Raw genomic sequence first — 6,183 nt, 5'->3', positions numbered from 1 at the left:
TACGTTTTATCTTTTTACATTTCCGTGATTTTTTATGTCTTTACCTTTCTAAACTTTTCGTGATTCTTTTGATTTTTTTACCTTTTCTTGGTATTCTTTTAAGTTTTCGTAAGTTGTCTTGGGCCAAGTATTCTTGGAAATGTCATTATCTGGGTACCAAGTAGTTACCTCATTCACGTTTCTGAGAAGTGGGCGCACAGAGTAGAATTAGCATTACTCTCCGACTCACATCAGGATCGAACCCAGGTCTTCCAGTTGAAAGGCAAGGACGCTACCAACAAAGCCACACAAGTGATGAAAGAATTTGGAATCTACTAGGTACTACTGTACAAACGCTTTATAGCCTTTTCAGGCAAATACCTGTGGTGTCTGAGTGGTTAAGGAGATGGACTCGAAATCCATTGGGCTCTGGCCGCACAGGTTCTAATCCTGTCCACAGCGATGAAGTAACATTATGATCTCTTTGAGCAACAAGTTCGGGTCCTCTCGGTGGCGTCGGAAGGAAAAGAGCCCTGATCTATATTAATTCATGTGGGCATCTTTGTATACATTAATGTGAATGTATATAAGGTATTGAATTTGCGTTTGCACTGTCAATAAAAACTAATGTTAGTGGTTGTATATTATTACAATAATGTTTGTTGTGTTTATTCATTATTATACATTTTAGTCATTAAGAATACGTATGTGTATATATATATATATAAAGATATATATATTATACTATATATATATATATATATATACATATATACATATATATATATATATATATATATATATAATATATATATATATATATATATATATATATGCATGTTTAGGTATATACAGACTTACATTATATATATATAATCTGCGATATTATTTTTGATTTTCAAGGTATATACAGAAAAAACAAAAAAAAAACCCAATTTATTCAATATTCGTTTCGAGTCGCCTTCGCAAATGCAAGACTTTTTGCATGACACGATTTTAACCTTGAGGTAAGATACATAAAGCTTCACTCGGTGCTTTTCATATCTGCGGTGAACCCAAATATCATACTTTTATGTCTCATTTCCACAGACAGCCAGTTATACGAATGCAGAGTGAGGGATTTCGTTATATATATATATATATATATATTTATATATATATATATATATATATATATATATATATATATATATATATATGTATATATATATGCATGTATGTATATATATACTCTTCACGCCACTGTCTCTATTCTGGAAGGTGTTACTGACTACAAGACACGATGGTAATTTAGCCCATTTTAATCTTGGGTGCAACTCGAATATGGAATTGTCTGCCTGGTGCCGTTGTGGAATCTTGTATTCATTCCAACATTTTATTTTCCATTTCCTTACATTTTTTTATTTATGTATCACCTTTTCCTTCAACTTGTCTCTATCTCTGCAGACTGACTTCCCTTTGGAGTCCTATCGGGTTTGTTGACTCTGTCCACGAGGGGTTTCTTCAGCTGAGGATTTGGACAGAGGCAAGAAAGAGGTTTGCCTTTGCAACAAGGAACGATGACTTTGCAGATTCTCTCGAGGTTTCCTACTTATGATATCCAAGGGAAGTGATTATGGCTTCGAAGTTATATGAAAATGTTGTAAAACCACGATAAAAATATAGTAAACTTGCTTTACTCAAATGGAAGATTTTTTATTACCGTATACGCAGAAGTATTTGCCAAATCTAGTAACTGAAGATTTAGTTTTCCTTAACTGGGTTCCTACTTATGATATCCAATCGAAGTGATTATGGCTTCGAAAGTATATGAAAATGTTGGGGTTGACAAGTGTTTATCAATAAGTGACTTCACTTACTACAGTCACTTGTAAAATAAGGGGGAAAAATATAGTAAACTTGATTTACTCGCTTAAAATGTTGACAATTCTTAGCTGGAAAAAATAAAAACAACAGAAAAGAGTCATTTAAAATATATAGATCATGGCTGCATACTTGAATATACAGCGCCCCTTTCTATGTAAACTAACTCTAATGGCCCCTTGGTATTTTATTTCTCGTGGGAAATAAGAACAAAAGAAACAGCTCATTAGAATATAAAGAAAGACAGAAAGAAATGAAACCTTAAAATACTTCCCTTATGAACAAGTGTCTTGTATGACAATGAGAGAGAGAGAAAGAGAGTGAGAGAGGGAGAGTTGAGAACTTTTCAAATGAACGCGTCTGATTCATTTTTTTTCTTTTCCATTTGATATTGTCCACTAAAAGACTTCTTCCTTTCTTTTCGTCTATTGTCCTTCGTCAGAGTCAAAGGCTCTTAGAAAGACGGTCTCATTCAGGCATCCCTTTTATCTGTTACTTAAGTCACTTGTATAAGTGATGCGTTGAATTGCTCCTCTCAGAAACAGCGACTGGGCACTTTGACCCTCTCTGTTCTTTGTGCGTCTCTCTCTCTCTCTTCTTTTCCCTCGTTCGTTTACTCAAGGAAGTAACCCTTGCGTAGTAGAGTCTGAAGTTTGTTTTTTATCCTTGGCTCGATGAGCAGCAGCTATCAGGCGTCAGAATTTACGGATTTTGTCAATTCGTATTTGTGATCATTTCTTTAATGACGTCTACATAATGGTTCAACTTCTCGCATTGAGGTAAACTTGCAGTTTATTCGGATTCTTAATATGCCCTGTACGGGAGGTATTGCCATCAGTGCACCTCGTGCTGTGCATTATAGGCATTACGTAAGTTTCCTCTGCTGGGTCCTTTCCTTAGGACCCTAGCTGCAGACCCTTTCATTCCTTTTACTATACCTCCGTTCATATTCTCTTTCTTCCATCTTACTTTCCACCGTTGCCTAGCAATAGTTTCATGGTGCAACTGGTTTGAGGTTTTCCAACTCTTACACCATTTTACTCTCAATTTCCCTTTCAGTGCTGGATACCCTTTTAGGTCCCAGCGCCGCTCGGCCTTGTTTAGGGCAAAAAATGCCAGTAGGATAATGCATTGTAGTACACCTCATCTTGAATCTGTCAAAGAAATGTATTTTCTCCCTCAAGGAAAGGAAAATAAAACGTTTAAAACCCGACTGAAATACTTCGTGCCTGCTTCAGTGTGCAAACAACAACGCTGAGCTGGCGACCTTTGGTGTATATAATTCAAGATTCTTTGGCTCACAGCCTTGGAGGAAATTGCGTTGCAAAAGAGAATCTTTTTCCTTATTCCAAGACCCCGATAGTGATACAAGAGAGATGGAATGTAGATGAAAATAGCATAAGAGAATTCTTTTTTATTGGCGTTATTTGATTTCCCTTCGTCATAGTCATTTGGAAGAATTTGTTCTCAATTCATGATGCATTTACATTTTCTTTATTAAAAGGGTATTTCCTTTTACCTCCTCTTACTTACCTCTCTCTAATTAACACCATATTCTTTGGAAGCTTGAATTTCAAGTCAATGGCTCCTGTGGTGATCTTGTTCCATGTGAATAGGGTTCTTCATTTTCTGAATAATAATAATAAAGAGTATTTTGTTCCATGAATTAAAATATACTTTTCATTTAAAAGTTACCTTATATCTCTACTAGTGTTTGACTTTTAGGATACGTGTATGTATACATCCTAGTCTTGTATATTTTCAGTAGAGTTAGTAAGTAGTTAATAAACTCTTCCGTTTCTCTACATTTAAAAGACGATGTCTTTTTTGTTTAATGTATACAGTAGAATTCCACTAGATTCTCTTCAGACCTCTTCAGAATATTTAAAACGTTATAAAGTAATGCTCTGTTCATTCTTCTAATTGTGTTGATTGTATTCTCTATAGAGCCGTTATTAGCTGTTACCTCGATGTACAACACCTGGAAAAAGAAAATCTACATTTCATAATATCAATTTTCCATTTTATTTTCCGAGACCTTGCTTTCTCAGTATCATGAGTACTAACCCATGCTGTTATTAGTTCCATTTTGGTAATAATTGTTTCATGTATATATTTTCAAGTGAAATATATAAAATATTTTTAGCCCTCGAGTTTGTGGGTTCAAAATGGAAGTCATGATGTTTCATTTTAGCCTCGAATATTTCACATTCCATTGTCTTTTATTTCATCACTGGAGAGAGAGAGAGAGAGAGAGGAGAGAGAGAGAAGAGAGAGAGAGAGAGAGATGACTAAAGTTGTCTATCCAATGATTGAAAATTAGCCTGTCGAGAGAGAGAGAGAGAGAGAGAGAGAGAGAGAGAGAAAAGCGCCCTAGCCCGCAAAAAAGAAATAAAAATTAACATGCTGAGAGCACGACTACACCCCCCCCCCCCCCCCCCCAACCCCGCCCGCAATGTGGAAGGTGAAAGTGGTCTTTAGAGCGATATCCTCGGAAATAGTATTTTGGCAGTTTTCCTAAACACAAAGGACCCTCACTCCCTCCCTGAGGGATGCCGATGCTCCTGCCTGATGCTGGAGCCCTTCAGGTTATTGTTTTTGGCAACAACAGATTTCCTTCGTCAGGGAAAAGCTTTGGTGCTTTCCTGAATGTGTGGTGGTGGGTGTCCAACCGCAAGGTGTCAGCTCATGCCATTGCATCTGCTCGTCTCTGAAGAAGACCGATTCCATCGAGATCTACTGAAATAATCGTGCGCATCTCCAAACCTGCTGCCGAGTTTTTACAATGCTATAGTGAGCCACAGAAATGAATGCAAGAGGAAAAGTACAGAGATTTAAAGAAAGACCTTGAGAGAGAGAGAGAGAGAGAGAGAGAGAGAGAGAGAGAGAGTGATGTGGAGGGCAAGAAGCGAGAGAGAGTGAGAGAGACAAGAAGAAATGGGCAGAGAGAGAAATAGGGAGTGTGTGTGTGTGTGAGAGAGAAAGAGAGAAATGGGGAGTGTGTGTGTGTTGTGTGTGAGAGAGAGGGAGAGAGAGAGAGAGAGAGAGAGAGAGAGAGAGAGAAGAGAATGGAAGAGAGAGAAAGAGAGAGAGAGAGAGAAGGTGGAAGGAGAGAGAAAGAGAAGAAAAATGGACAGAGAGACGGGGGGTTGGAGTAAGGAGACTGGGAGGGTTCACTTTTCGTCAATATTCCCCAGATAAAAGCAGTCTGCTAGGGGCCAGCAAATCCTTTTATTTATGGGGAGAAATATTTCTTCCTTCAGCAAGTACCTTTATAAAGACCAACAGTGAGGGAAGAAGGGACCTAGTTTGAACCATACCTTACACACCTTACATCTTGTTCGGGTTGCCCCAGGTCCCTCAGTGTGAGGCACCTCTAATGTCTACCAGAGAGTTGCTAGTACATCTTCTGGTATATTTTGCATCTTCCAATCTTGGATGGTCTGGGATGCAGCTTAGATATTTGTCGAGCCTATTCTTAAACACATCTACGCTCACTCCTGATATATTCCTCAGATGAGCTGGCAACGCATTGAATAGACGCTGCATTATCGATGCTGGTGCGTAGTGGATTAATGTCCTGTGTGCTTTCCTTATTCTTCCTGGTATAGTTTTGGGCACTATTAATCTACCTCTGCTTGCTCTTTCTGATATTTTTAGCTCCATGATGTTTTTGGCTATTCCATCTATCTGTTTCCTTGCCTGAATTATTATGTAGCGTTCTCTTCTCCTTTCTAGACTGTATAATTTTAAGGATTGTAGTCTTTCCCAGTAGTCAAGGTCCTTAACTTCTTCTATTCTAGCTGTAAAGGACCTTTGTACACTCTCTATTTGTGCAATATCCTTTTGATAGTGTGGGTACCATATCATATTGCAATATTCAAGTGGACTACGAACATATGTTTTATAAAGCATAATCATGTGTTCAGCTTTTCTTGTTTTGAAGTGCCGTAACAACATTCCCATTTTTGCTTTACATTTTGCCAATAGAATTGTTATTTGATCATTGCATAAAATGTTCCTATTCATCATCACACCAAGGTCTTTAACTGCTTCCTTATTTGTGATTGTCTCATTATTAGGCCCCCTATATGCATATAGCTTTCCTTCTCTGCCTCCATAGTTTATTGATTCAAATTTATCAGAGTTAAATGCCTTTCTATTTACCTCTGCCCAATCATATACATTGTTAAGGTCTCTTTGTGGCGCGTTCCTATCTTCATCACACGTAATTTCTCTACTTATTCTTGTGTCATCTGCGAAACTACTCACTACCGAGTCCTTAACATTACTGTCTATGTTTGCAATCATAATAACAAACAATAATGCAGGTAACACCGT

General features: G+C 37.5%; 1 non-coding gene across 1 annotated transcript; it reads left to right on the top strand.

Moving 5' to 3' along the window:
• The first annotated feature begins 359 nt into the window (after positions 1-359).
• Trnas-cga (transfer RNA serine (anticodon CGA)) lies at positions 360-441 on the top strand. The gene has a single exon. It is a non-coding gene; the product is annotated as a tRNA-Ser (tRNA).
• The last annotated feature ends 5,742 nt before the right edge of the window (positions 442-6,183 follow it).

This window comes from Macrobrachium nipponense, chromosome 18 (assembly GCF_015104395.2).
Source record: "Macrobrachium nipponense isolate FS-2020 chromosome 18, ASM1510439v2, whole genome shotgun sequence".
NCBI classification, from domain to species: domain Eukaryota; kingdom Metazoa; phylum Arthropoda; class Malacostraca; order Decapoda; family Palaemonidae; genus Macrobrachium; species Macrobrachium nipponense.
This window is presented reverse-complemented; position numbering and strand designations above follow the sequence as displayed.